The sequence below is a fragment of the Myotis nattereri genome (assembly GCF_964212035.1).
Source record: "Myotis nattereri genome assembly, chromosome: 10".
NCBI classification, from domain to species: Eukaryota; Metazoa; Chordata; class Mammalia; order Chiroptera; family Vespertilionidae; genus Myotis; species Myotis nattereri.
In genome coordinates, this window is record NC_138085.1 from 67,480,673 (window position 1) to 67,495,850 (window position 15,178).

The window sequence follows — 15,178 nt, forward strand, 5'->3', positions numbered from 1 at the left end:
AAAATAATTTAGGTTTAATGTGAGTATATTGAAAGTTTCATGTATGCAAACTCACACCCTTTTCTACTGACTTCAGTCCTGAGAAAGAGACAGAATGTATAAGAAAAGAGGGGAGGAAGGAGGGAGGGAGGGAGCACATAACTACCTGCATCTGCTGAGACAAGTACCATCTTGATACCCAGAGGTCGCATGGTTTTTGATGTCCAACTTGCTGACTCGATTGAATGCTGGGGTTGGAGGTGAAGGGGGGCAGAGTTGTGAAGGCATTTCAGGCTGGTGCAATGCAACTGCATACTCAGAATACTTCTATCAAATTCATCTCTCACTGCAGCTAAGAATAGTGCTGCTGAAAGGAAAAAAAAATCAGAAAGGGTTTACAAGGATTCTTCTCTACGTATAATAAGAACTACTGCAAAAATGCATGGGATCATTTCCATTATCAGGGATGTAAAATATAATGCATTTAAAAAGGCAAGCATGAAATTAGCCTGAAACATGCAACTAGAGTTCAGCCCAAGAATACGTGTAATTGACACTAGACAACACAACAGACATTTCCTGAAACTTCCTGGCCACTGATATGACATGTTGCATCTCTTTATTCATCCTTTTACTCATTTTTTTAAGAACTTACTGAAAAGTAACTTATGCAAGTCACACTACAGGATGTGAGGATTCAACTAGAAAAATGATTTCATGAATCCTGCCCTCGGGGAGCTTATAGCCTAATAGGGGACAAAAGGGAGATAAATCCTGCATATAAATGGCTATGGGGCTATGAGCAACATAGTAAGTACCGGGGTAGAGTTACAGATAAAGCACTGTACAGTTTCATCTGAGAGAAAGGTCAACTATAGTAAGATGCCTTCAACATAAGGTACCTTTGAGCTGAGCTTTGAGGGGTCTGTAGCATTCGGGGGGCAGGATACTCTACATAAAGAGCTACAAAGATATAGAGACAGCTGGCACAGGAACCTATAAGAATTAAAGTGGGTGCACATGCAGAGTCATTTACACGTTAAGAATTAACTTGTGCACTCCATTGACCCAGCTATTTTATGTTTAACTAGCCAGAGAAGCACTAAATGTGCATATACAGGGTGGCAGGTGAAAGGGTGTGACAGATTTTTAAGAAATGATGTTAAGGAAAAAAAAACACACCAATACACCACATACAATATGGTATTATTTAAATTGCACACACATAAACTATATTGCTTATAGGTGCATAGATATGATTATGCACACATGTATGTTTTCTGAACAGAAACAAATCAAATTAAAAGCATTGGTTTCCTCTGAAAGTTAAAACAGAATAGAGGTAATAATGTTATTTTTTAATGAGGAAAATAGATTTGTGTATTCCCTGGGTAATCAAAAGCTAACAGCACAGGCACGCTTACTTTTTTTTTTTTTTTCAGTCCTCTGGAATGACCTTGTTTTGTTTTATTCGCTCTGATCGTCCACTTCATTTTGCATATATACTTTTGCTTCCTATGAGTTAGTGTTTTTATGGTAAAGTAGCGTACCCTCTTTCTTAGTTATGATAAGGTTTTCTTGTGAGAATTTTTTCACAACATACATCACAGACATCAAAAGATGAGTGCACAATGAATAAAATAATATTGGGTGATTATTAGTTTTCTTCTTTCTATGTTAGGGACATGCTCTCCTTGCAATGTAGTGGCTATATTTTTGCATATGTCACTTTACAATGTATTAGAGAAATTCCCACTGGTAGTAAAAAATTTTAGGGAGAGGATTAGGTGAACAGAAATGCAATTACCATGATGGTTTCTGGCCAAGATACCAGGATCACTTCTCTGTTAAAATGCGCTGAGAATCTGTTTCAGGTGTGCGAGGTCAGAACCTGGCTCTTCCGTCTCATTGGAAATCACAGCCTCTGTCAACACAGCAGGTCTTAACAGTGTGTTCTACGGCTGACTGACAGGGTCTCGGCAGAATGAAAGGGAACACATTTCATTTCCTACTTCCTTCAACTCTCTTAGCAGTTCCCTTTCCTCCCAGAAGATAACCCATGAAGCAGAGACTGTTAAAAACCTGCCTCCCTGGGAATAGCAGCCTGACGCTGCTGAGACCTGCATCAGAGTGCCAGGTGTGAAGGAAGCAGTTATAGCAGCAGGGGGCAGAGGCACTGAGAGGTCCCCTCTGCACAGGCAAGAGGATTTGTCTCAAATGGCATATCCTGTTGCTCCATTCTTTCCTAGTAATAATTAGAGGACTTCAGCAATTATATTTGAGAAGAGGAAAAATGAGCATGGCCTTAAATTTTTATTTCAACCCACAGTATATCGAAGGCCTCCTCTTACGTCCTTCTAAATAATGTACCTTGCCTTTATTAGATATCATTCCTTCATTTCAACCCTTGAACTTAATTTTGTCTTTTGAATTATTAAATATTATAGATAAAATATCTGTTACCCTAGACCAGCCGTGGGCAAACTACGGCCCGCGGGCCGGATCCGGCCCATTTGAAATGAATAAAACTAAAAAAAAAAAAGACCGTACCCTTTTATGTAATGATGTTTACTTTGAATTTATATTAGTTCACACAAACACTCCATCCATGCTTTTGTTCCGGCCCTCCGGTCCAGTTGAAGAACCCATTGTGGCCCTCGAGTCAAAAAGTTTGCCCACCCCTGCCCTAGACATTGGTCTATATACCATAGTCTTTCTTTTCTTGAAATACGCCTCACAAGTCAAAAAGAGTCCTAGGAAGACTTATTTGTATAAGCAGAAACCTTGGCTTTCCCATTTCCCCAGAGTTGAACATCAAGATATTAGTACTAACACAGGTCTGTGTGGGGCCCAGTGGGCTGGCATTGTTCCATGCCTACCAGACTGTAGGAGGGACACCTTATTTGGCTCTTCAAGCTGGCATTGCTTCTGCATTTGATATTAAACCAAAGCTGGATGCCGGAACAGGGAGGCATTCTGCAATATAAGCACCAGAGGAAAATTTAGACCAGAGCATTTGCTGATCCATATGTTTTTATTGGGCTTGTTATTTTCATTTTCACTAAGGTAGGACATATGTAAAGAATGACCTTGAAATTATCTCTGCCTATTTCACAGGTTTACTTGTGAATGCAACACAAACATACAGAACATAACCTTCTGAATTAAAATAGCACTTTATTTTATTGTATGTGAGATTGGAGTTATGTATATTATCTACTACTTAGAGCATAAAAGGTGTTATAGTGTGTGTATGTTTCTCTGGCTTTGAGCCTAACAGTGTGAGTGTGGGGGATGAGGGTGTAGGGGGAGTGTTCCATATACATAAATGCTTCAAATGAGACACGGGTTGTACTAAAACGATAGCAGTTTATCAGGACTTTTGTTCCAGGTGTATGGGGGTATGGCAACTTTATCCTTTAAAGTTTAGACAATACTCTACAACAATCCACCTTGAATGCTTTGCTTCTCACTAGCCCAGTGGTTCTCAACCTTCTGGCCCTTTAAATACAGTTCCTCATGTTGTGATCCAACCATAAAAATATTTTTGTTGCTACTGTTATGAATTGTAATGTAAATATCTGATATGCAGGATGGTCTTAGGCGACCCCTGTGAAAGGGTGGTTCGACCACCAAAGGGGTTGCGACCCACAGGTTGAGAACCGCCACACTAGCCTAACCATGAAGACCATCTAACAAGTTCTTGAGGTTCCTTTAATATCCTACTCTGTCATTTTTAAACTAATGCTTATAACCAGCCACTCTTCCTCATAGGTCCCACTAATAGTTACCGAGAATATAAGTATCACTTGGAAGCCAATCCATTTTATAATTAAGTGGTGCAACTTATCTGTGGAAATAATAAAATGATCCCAGGTTATTACTTCATATAAAATGGAAAAATTACGTCTAATATTTCATCTTCTAAAAAGATACGTGTTCAGCTCTTCAAGTTTAAACCCCTTTGGTTACACAGCCTTGAAGGACACCATAAATCTCTGTCTACGTTAGGGAATTAGTTAATTGCTTCCTGATTTACTATGCATACTAAAATGTTAACATGATATTCTAGTTAGAGTAAGAAGTCTTTATTTGTAGGACAAGTGTATGGGTATGCAAAAATAGACACACTAAAGCCCACTTGATGAAAGAATCTTGAAAGCATGGTTTATATTTGTAAATTAGTTAAATACTAAAAACAAACTGAGTTTGGCCTCCAGGATAAAAACTCTCTGTGATGGAAGTGAAATCTTTGACAGTGAAATCTTATAATTGCTATATTTGACAGTGAAATCTTATAATTGCAATGTAATTAAAATTGTTTTGTTGTGACTTATTTACCTTAAGGATTTTTATGGTTCTTATTGGCTGTTATCTCTGAATTCTGAAATAGGTAATGAAAACATGGGTATTCCAGTAGAGGCTGGAAATTATCATGTTCTCACTTATTGTGAAGACCAACGGAAAAAATAATTTCTTTTTTTTTTAATTAAAAAAATAGTTTTATTCGAACTGTTTCTTGGGGCAATTTATTGGTATTTAAAGATATTGAGGAATAAGCAAATAGCTATTTGAAAGGGGAAAAGAGACTTTTCCCCTAGTTTTATGTTATTTAGTTTGACTTTCCATTGCCAAGCTCTTTCCATGGATTCATATGTTCTTTGATAACCATTTATTGGCATTTTACTCAACCCGACAACTGGGCTCATCTAATACACTTAACACTTGAAGTAATATACACAAAATAAAACCAAATGTCTTTTGATTGTGGCATGACAGAGTAACTTATACCAGACTAGTTTTTCCACCATGAGCAAGTATAAAATAGGACAAAATATACTATGCAACATTTTTCAGACTTTGGAGAATAGGCAGTGCAGAAATATGATTCTTGACAGAAGAAAAACACAAGATGTAATCTCTATGGTCACTCCAATTTTCTGCCTTATGGTTTATTCCAGACAACAGCATAAGGAAATGGATTCTAAGCACAGTGTGGCAGTATTGCTGAGCAGAGGAAGCAGAATCCAGAGCTCAGCCTACTGACATGGCTGAAAATTATAGTGTGGGATATTGGGAAGAAGATTACTGCACAGAGAAAGACCTTGTTAAGTCTGTGGAAAATCACAAGGCTGCACATATACAAGATGAAATACATGAAGTATAGCTACTGGGAAGCTGAGCACTGAACAAAGATCCTGTGGGTGAAAAAAAAACCCAAAAAAGAAAAACAAGGAGATATAGGAATGCCCACCCGAAAGAGGCTAGAGATCATGCTGAATAACTCTGATGATCAACTGATATTTCAAAAGGTCATAGCTTAAAAGGAGAACTACTTGAGCCATTTAGTAAGGCTTAATAGACCTAACACAGCTTAAAATCAAGCTCCATTATTATCACTTTAATCCACCAGTAAATTAATTGCCTCCTAGAACAAAACTCTCTTGTTTTAAAGGAAGACAACAAAATTGAGAAACTTAACACTCTAGCATTCAAAATACCTTTTAAAAACCTAAAAAGTGCTAGATATATAAAAAAGCCTATAATTAAGAAAAACAAAAACAATATTAATTGTATCATAGCTCAGAAATTACCTTATATAATAAAGAGCTAATATGCTAATTAGACCAAATAGCTGAACAACCTTCCAGATGTCCTTCCGGATGACCTTCCAGATGAAGTTGGGCTGCAAGGGCCAGCCAAGGCATCCAGGGCTGCGAGGGCCGAGCCCCTTGCATGAATTTCATGCATTGGGCCTCTAGTACAAATATAATTATACAGATATAATTTCTGAGCTATGATACAAGAGATCTAAAACATCAATATTTAATAGATTTTAGAAAATATAAATATACAGGTTGAAAAAGAAAGGATACTTTCAATAGATTAATGCAGATGACTTTGTTAAATGTATAGAAGCTTAAAGAATTTATCACCAAGACAAAGTGCTAAAAGATAGGCTAAAAGTCTGTAGTTTCAAAAGGAAATCAACTGGGAGTGGGCCTAAGCCTCAGTCGGACATCCTTAGCGCTGGAGACAGTAGAGGCTCCCGCCACCACTGCTGTGCTCCCAGCTGTCACCCCAGCTTGTGGCTGAGTGGAGCTCCTCCTGTGGGAGTGCACTGACCACCAGGGGGCAGCTCCTGCGTTGAATGTCTGCCCCCTGGTGGTCAGTATGCGTCATAGCAACTGGCCGTTCCAGGTTGTTCCACTGTTAAGGTCAATTTGCTTATCATCCTTTTATTATATAGGATAGCTTTCTTCCTAGAGAGGGAAATCCGAACTTCCCAAGGCCAAGTAGAAATCTGTCCTTGAGTGTTTTCATTGTTGGCATTTCCATAATAGGGCTGTGAGGCCTCTGATGGACCACAGAGCCAGAATCCACATGGCATCAGTTATGCCACAATTAGTATGAGGCAGCTGAATTCACCCAATTCCCTTTTTCACTGACTTTCGTGTCATCCTCATATAAGGAATATGAAAAGACATTCCAATGTCCAATCCAGGTGGGAGGACCAAAGGACTTCTCTGCAGTTCCCTGGAGGTTGTGAGTTAAGTAGATGGGGGAAAGAGAAACAAAATTGAACCCCAAAATGAGTATCACTGCAGTAACACAGAGTACACTTCCTAGATTTCACAGCCAGAAAAATTCTGGCAAGCAAATGAATTTCTATATTATTCCAATCAGTGGCAGTAAATGGATCGCTAGCTGTTTCTTGCCCAAACTGGCAATCATGCTCTGGCCCTAAGAGATAATGCACAGTCATGAACTACAAAGCCATTGCAGCTGCCTCACAATAAATTGATGTTCATTAAGCTATTATCATTGCAAAAGGAGTGATTACAATTTTTTTCTCCATGGCAAATCTAAAAAGACATAGAAGAAAACCATTGGCTTGTCTAGGCATAAAAGCCATTACCTTTGTTGTCAACATTTGAGACACAGCCCAGCTGGTTTTCAAAACAGTTAAGTCATTTAGGATACATGCAATGAGATTAGCCCTACTTGCTGGGAATGTAAATACTCTGTTTATTCATTTTCATGACCCTATAAAAGAGAATGAGATATGATGCTACCACAGGACAACGAAAGGCTCCAGAAAGGCAAAGGTGCCATTCTTTAGAAGCAGAATGTGAAGCTGGTGAGCACAAAATAAACCAGGAATTGTTCACAGCAGCTCCCTGTCTTCTATGTAGTGAGGAAACGAAGCAAATCTGGAAGTGGTCATTTCCAGCAGCCCTGAGTTGGTCCCCACAGTGACTTATCTCTGTTGAGAAAAGACCTATGATCGTTGTTTTTGGATAATGTTTAATTCTATCTGCTCTGGTTTTATAAGTTGAATCACATAACAACAGAGAGCTAGGTTATTAAGACTTTTAGGAGTTATTTAATTCAAAATTCAACCCCAAGGCAGAAGTCTCCTTCTAGAATAATCCTGACTAATGGTTAACCAGTATCTGATTGAATATTACTGTTCATGAATCGGCATTAGTTTTGGAAGCATCCTGTTCAATATTTGGAATTATCTAAGGGTTATAACATCTTCCTTAAAACTGAGCTGAAATTCATGTCACTAAACATCTATGTTATTAGTTCTAATTATTTAGGAGCATTCCATGTGAATTTTATTACTTTTGCTGAACCTGTTCCTACTTTGAATCCACCAGACATAGTATCCTTTCGAAGTATTTTTCCTCCCAAAACATTGTTCATACATTTAAGAAAATTATTGTATAATTAATATGTGGTAGACACATGGGGTTCTATAGTGAATCAGAGACTTTGTGTATCATAGTTTATAGTTCAGTGTGGTTACAGAGAAGTAAACAGGTTAATAAGGGATGATAAAATACCCTAGTTGCTATGATAGCAATGGGAAGGGGCATCTAAGCAGATCTAGCACTTCACACATATTTCACCTACATGACTTGTGTGTTTCTTACCACTTTAGATACATACTAAATTGTTGATTGTCTCTTTTAAGATGTAGTTAAAAATAAACCTAATACCGCAATATGGAAGTACCATCTACCTTTACTGAACATTGCAATATATTTTATCAAAGTGCCTAAAAGTTACTTTTCAATAATACTTGCTAGTCTTTTTTTGACATGAACCTTTTTCCAACTTGATCTAGGTTGCCATGCATATATTGCAGACCATTTTAAAATCCAGATCCTAGATAATAACATTTGTCTATGTTTAAGTTTATCTTATGTATTTAGACCAAGAGATGCAATTAGCTTTGCATTTTTCTTCTGTCATACTACATATTAATTATATATTTCATTTTAAATGACCAATACTACTTTCCAAGATTTCATGTACTATAGGAATAAAGATCTACATTTTCACAGTTAATCTTTCCACTTTTTCTCCCTTTCTGCCTTTTTTTTTTCAACTCTTGTTTCTACACCCTGGATATAAATAATACAATGCACATTTAAAGACCTAAATATGCCCTAACCGGTTTGGCTCAGTGGATAGAGTGTCGGCCTGCGGACTCAAGGGTTCCAGGTTCGATTCTGGTCAAGGGCATGTACATTGGTTGTGGGCACATCCCCAGTAGGGAGTGTGCAGGAGGCAGCTGATGGATGTTTCTCTCCCATCCATGTTTCTAACTCTCTATTCCTCTCCCTTCCTCTCTGTAAAAAATCAATAAAAAATATTTTTAAAGGACCTAGTTATGTCACTATCACTCATACTTGAATATATATGCAAATATGCAAATGTTTTTAAAAGATTAGGTTGGTAGAAACAATGATAAATAACAAAGGTAAATGACCATAGTAAAACCCTTATCTCTCCTATTTTGAAATCTGATTTCTGAAAGATTACTCCTAATATCTAATGCTTTGCCTTGATACTTTAAAAAATTTTCTGATACATTTCCATATATCTTCTTTATATGCTTACATCTCTCCATAGGATTAATTGAGGCCAAATGTAACATTCTTATTTTATAACAAAAGCTGAGTCATACAGTACCAAAATGCCAAAGTCACACAGAATGGAAAAGCCAGGACTAATAATCAAACTCCTGACACCCAGTAGACTTTCAGTGTATACTATGCATAACGAAAGTTTAAGTGTGAGTGGTTGGTATGTATATGCCTGCAAGCAAATCATTACCCTTGTTATTGACAGGTTCATGCCATTAGCTAATGGTAGTAGAATAGCTGAAAAGAAAATACTAACCACTGCTAACTCAAATGTTATGAGATTAATGGAGTAAGTAGAGAGGGAATTTGATTAAGGTGGATTTCAAGCAAAGTGCAAAAATGAGCAATGCGTGAAAAAGTCAGGAGGTCTAAGTGCACAAGGTTCACATCGGCTCGCATTGTATAAACCATAATGCACTTCACATTTCTTGGCAAAAATTCCATGTTTAACAAAACTTAATCATTTCTTAAATAAAGCTGTGTGAGCACTTCAACAAATTATAAAGAGGTCTGAAATAAATCTATTTAGAGGTCCATACCGTTTTTTTTGTGGGTTTTTTTTTCTCCTTTCTAACAAGAGAACTATAAACTTGGACATTCCATACAATCAGAGCCTGTGATGTGACTATTTATTTTTAAAAGGCATTCTATAGCATACCAATTGCTGAATCTAGAAACCCTCCATTGATATTCCATTTAATAAACTAGCGAGTCAGGCACATTTATTTTAAAGTTCAGGTTTAATTAAAAGATAAGACTAGAGTGACAGAATGGCAAGGGAGAGGGAGATGTTGAAACTTTTTGTTTATTATTGCAGAGCAGCTGCTTTTTAACTTAATCTCCATTAATGTCAAATCAAAAGGCAGCACTTCTTATAAGCTTTTGCATTTGCCTCGCCACCTGCTTCCCTTAGGAAATTACTATGCATTTCTTTATTCTGAGTTGAAATATAGTAGGAGCCCATGATTGTCTGGCTGAAAAGTACTGAGAAATAGTTTTCATAGTGTTTATTTTTAAATTAAAACTCATTTATTTATTTAAGCAGCACTATTTGTTAGCCTCTTTGGGGGCGTTGGGGATGGTAAGAATTGAATAAATAGGCCAAAAAATAAAAATAAACAACAAAATTACAAATTGAAAAACAAGCAAACAAAATGGGCTTGGCTGGCACCTGCGTTAGTAAGTTTCTAGTCCCTGCGGTCAGAGCAGAGATAAGAGAGGGCGTATGTAGGTGCAGGAGAAACAGGAAGGAGAGAGTTGCAGGGTAGATGTAGGAGGCATCTTTACTGTGTGCCCGGAGAAAGTAGCAAACCCTGGCGTTGTTTTCCTAAAGTTCCGTCGTAAATGAGCTGTATGCTCTTGCAAGCTCCTGATTTTCATTATGGCGTTCCCCTTTCCAAACGTGTCCAGGATATATAGAGAGAGGAGTATTAAAATGAATGAAAATAGCTCTGTATAAATTTTTGAGTCCACACGTTTCTATTGGAAGTTCTCTTTCTATGTCAATAAACTCAAGACCCTCCATTATGAGCTGAGCTGTGTTGCCCGCAAATATATTGAAGGTTCATCCTCCCTGCCAGTGCCTCAGAATGTGACCAAATTTGGAACTAGGGTCTTTAAAGAGATAATAAGTTAAAGTGGGGTCTCTAGGGTGGGCCCTAATGTGATATCACTGGTGTTCTTACGGGAAGAGAAATTTTAAACATAGTTAACAGACAAAAGGCCAAGTAACCACATAGGAAGAAGCCAAGGAAAGAGGCTTCAGAAGGAACCAAATCCTGCAGACACCTTGATCTCGAAATTCTATCCTCCAGAAAGTTGAGAAAATATATTTGTGGTTTAAGCCACCCAGTCTGTGTTGCTTTGTTATGGCAGCACTAGCAAGCGAATATACTCTTTGAGGTGTGTCCATGTATAATCCACTCTAGTAACAATAACTATAAAATACTGAGTAAAAATGAATGTGGGAGTTGGGGAGAGAATGCCAATGTTCTGGTAGGTCACTCTTTTCTGATGGCCTAAAAACCTTAATGCACATTATTCAACACATATCTACATGTTTTTCATTGGGATTTTTTTTTACTGTTTTACATATTTTAAACTTGAATAGAATATTTTATCAATTGATATAGTATGTACTCATTTACAACTAATTTTCCGCTAGTCTATAACAGGAAGAACATGAAATCTGACGTAACCCTAGGCAGAGACACTCTGACCACTATTTTGACAAGGAGTAACAGAACCATACAAGTAAGAAAGGCGGTGTTTATTGTTGGCATCAACCCTATTAAAATTCTGCCTTTAAATATATTTTCCCCTCAGTTGCTTCTGGAGATAGGCCTTTGGCAGCTCCATCCATAAGCCAAGGCAAAACCTGGTGATAGCAGCCTTTCAAGGAACCCATGATGTCAACTCCAGGGGCCCTGTCAGTCAGTCTTCCACTCCAAAAAGCATCCAGGTCCAGAGGATGATGGATTTTTACTTCACATTATTTATTCAGTTTATTTTTTTAGATGACACAAACACCAAGCAAAAGCTGAAACCACTCATGTTGCTTCTGTGTTCCCAGCTGAATTATTAATCTTCTGTCAAGTCTAATCCCTGACCCTCAGTTAATTCTATTTCAGCAGTTGATGCCTCTATTAGCCTCACTGCACTTGAATTCTGTTGCTCCCTCGGCTCTTGCCTGCTGAGAAACTGTTTTTCGAGTACTTAGCAGAAAAGCTCTATGCTTTGTTGGCTCCGATTTTAATTTCAAATACTCTTCTTACTGATCAGATACTTGAAAGCAAATGTTCTGAGGGGCTCCCCTCATGCATTGGAAGGTGACTGGAAATTTTACATATGTCAAAATACATAAATTATAACAAAATCTTCATTCTTTATACCGTTAATAGATTCCTGGATGAATAAATGGTATTGAAGGTGAAAAAAATAATAACTTTAAGAAAGCAGATAGTAGAGAAACATATAGATTGAAAGAAAGAAATGGGACTAGGGCCAGATTTCACTATTTCTGAATATTGTTGTCTATTCTATTAAGATAAACATAAACAACTAAAATGTAAATGCAATGTTTAAATGGGAATGTGATGTAATTCCATAATTAACAAAACATGATCCTGGAGTGAAAGATCAAGCTAACTGAATGAGATGCCTCTATACTTTAGGACTGCCTCATTTTAGCACACACAATTGATGCCACTGCAATATATGGAACCAATCAGTTAAATCACCCTAACTCTTATGAGTGTGTTATCACCAATAACAGAATTCCAAAGTGTATAGAGCAGTGATGCTACAGGAAGAAATGTTCTTCAGTGTTGGTGAATATATGAATCAATAAAATGTATTGATTGCTACGTCCCTTGGTGAAACTTAAAGTAAAATTACCTCTATCTCTTCTACTCCGATCTCCTGCTGAATAGCACTTACATAAACATCCTTCCAGCTATTTATCACAATTTCTCTCCTCCTGTGAGAGAACACACACCTCTTCACAAAGAAAGGGCATTCCGTTATTTTTTTATAAACCCAATAATTAGAAAATGTCTTCTTACAATGACTCTTAACTCCTAGTGCTACTCATTGATACCGAAACCTTGGTAACAATGGAAACCAAAGAGTAAATGTGTTTCCTGCCTCTGCCATTTGATAGATTTTTAAATTGCCTGAAATCTCCATCTTTTTCCCCTCAAAGTTTCTGATTAGAAACAACAACAACATTTTCTGAGGATGAAAACATGTCAGAGGATGTGTTAACCTATAAAATTTACTCAGATCAGCTTTCAAACACACACACAAAAATTCATTTGGTTGAGGAGCAGAGTATAACTCATGCTAAAGAATTAACAAAGATTATTGTATCCGAGTGACATACTAATGGGGGCACTAAATTATTAAGGGAATGCTATGCTATATGGCTTACATTGTCATCTTTCTAAAGGAGGGTCAGATAAGCTTCTACTACCAGGTTTACAAAACACCATTTGATGGTTGCAATTCATTTTCTCTGGCATGAGGAAACAATCACCGGCTAACCCTCATCATATACACTATATTATACACAACTAAAAACAGCTAGCCAGAGAATCTATCGTAATTCAAGAACAACAGTCTGTCCCATTAGCACACAGAAAACATCCTGTATTTTCTATTCAGGATAGGATGATTCTCCATCTTTAACTAATCCCTTTTCCATTTCTTCCATTGTTCCTCACTATAATGGTTGATCTTTTCTTCACATACCTGATCACATTAATCTGGACATACTCCGATGTGTTTACACATTTATAAACTGTTTTCTTCTGATGATATCAATGTGCAGACATTTTTCAACACCAAGGGTATCTTCCCTAGGACTTTTTGTACATCATTTTTCAGTCATCATCAACTAAGTAATGCAACAAATATAAGCTGAGTTGTCTCTATATATCTTTTACTGTAATATCACTGTGAATTAGAATTATGCATAAGGCCCAGTCTCTGTCCTCCATAGCCAATCAATCTAGAAGACAATGCAGAGTAAACCTGCAATTATAATAGTGTCAAGGGAGATAAAACAAGATACTGTTAAGAATTATTGGAACTTTATGCCCCTTTAAATGATACAGAATGACTGCCCAGAGGAAGTGACATTAAACATAAAATATACTTGCCTGACCAGTGTGGCTCAGTGGTTGAGCATCAACCTATGAACCAGGAAGTCCTGGTTCGATTCCCAGTCAGGGCACATGCCCAGGTTGCTGGCTCTCTCCCCAGTAGGGAGTGTGCAGGAGGCAGCCAAACAATGATTCTCTTTCATTTTTGATGTTGTCTATTTCTCTCTCCCTCTCCCTTCATCTCTGAAATCAGTAAAAATATATTTTTAAAAAGATAAAGTATACTTTGGGAGGAATTGGCTACACAAAGAAGGGCTGCTGGTGTCTTCCAGAGATAATGGGAAAAGAAACAAATAACTAGGCCGGAGAAATATACCAGTGAGTGGTGTATTCGGGACCTGCCAATAGTTTAGATGGTCTGCCACACAGGACATGAAGTATGAAATGACACTGTGGCGATAAGCAGGGGTTGAATCTTGCAGGTATTTGAGCACCGTGATATGTATTGATATACCTTTGTCTGTTCAGGCTGCTATAAAAAACACACCGACTGGGAGCTTATAAGCAGCAGAAATTTATTTCTCACAGTTCTCAAGTCTGGAAGTCTTCACGGTGAAGAGCCTCCTCTTGGCTGCACTCTGATGACTACGTCCTGTGTCCTCACAAGGGGGAAGGGGCTAGGGAGCTCTGTAGGGCCTTTTTTTGTAAGGGCACCAACCCTAATCATGAGATCTCCACCTCCATGACCCAATCACTTCTCAAAGGCCCTACCTTCTGATACCACCTTGCGAATCGGGATTTCAATGTATGAATCTGAGGAGGTGGGGACACACACATTCAGATCATGGTAGGGTATTAGTTTCCCAGGTTTGCTATAGCGAATCATCACACAGTAGGTAGCTTAAAACAGCAGGTATGCATTCTTTCAGTTATGGAGCGCAAAAGTACAAAATCAAGGTTAAGATCTTATTTGCAAAGAAGGCCACACTCTGAGGTTGCAGGTGAACATAAATGCAGGGAGACACTAACAAACACACTAGAGTAAGCATTTTGTCATCATGCAATGTGAAATTATTGATAGGGCTATGTAAGGTTTGTAAATCAGGACTATCAGAAATGTGTGTATTAGAGCTGGTGTGGGGAGAAAAGTAATATATTTAGTTTGGGATAAATTGAGTTTAAATATTTGAGGACATCAGTATGAAGATCTTAAAGGGCAATTGATATAGAAGTTTGAATTTCAGTAGAAATATCTAAATTATATAATAACTATACCCACATACAAGTCCTTGATGTTTATTTTCCCCTAACTTACCTAGCGTTGGACTGAAGCCAGCGCTTATTGGCTCACAAGAGTCAATTGCTAAATATTCAGACATTTTGTGAGGCCTTAATGAACCTTTGGGAGTTTGCAAACAGCCAAGGTTGAACTATTTGTATCATGAAAAGCCAGTGGGTACTGGCACACCACTAAATTCTACACATATATACTTGGAACAGAAAATGTAGTGCATATTAAATTGCAGGCATTATGCTAGGAGCTGGGGACAATAATAAACAGATATGCTTTGAAAAAAAGAGTTCTTTGGGGATGTAAGTCCTTTATCAGATATATGTTTTTGAAAACAAATACTCTCATTCTGTGGCTTGTCT